Genomic DNA, 201 nt, shown 5'->3' on the forward strand with positions numbered 1-201 from the left:
GGGGGGGGGGGGTGGAGGGTAAGCCCTAAGCCGGAACGGCCCTTCGCTTAGCGCACGCTCCATTTCTCATCCGGCGTTTAATATTTCGAACGGCCATCCTTTTTAAACGTTCTTTACTACCGCTCCTCAGGGACGGCGGCGGTGCGCGCGGCCTGCGGGACACGGGCTCTAAATTCTAATCTAGAAGCACAAGTCGGTGGA

This window comes from Dinoponera quadriceps, unplaced genomic scaffold (assembly GCF_001313825.1).
Source record: "Dinoponera quadriceps isolate SergipeBrazil2010 unplaced genomic scaffold, ASM131382v1 scaffold1352, whole genome shotgun sequence".
Classification (NCBI taxonomy): Eukaryota; Metazoa; Arthropoda; class Insecta; order Hymenoptera; family Formicidae; genus Dinoponera; species Dinoponera quadriceps.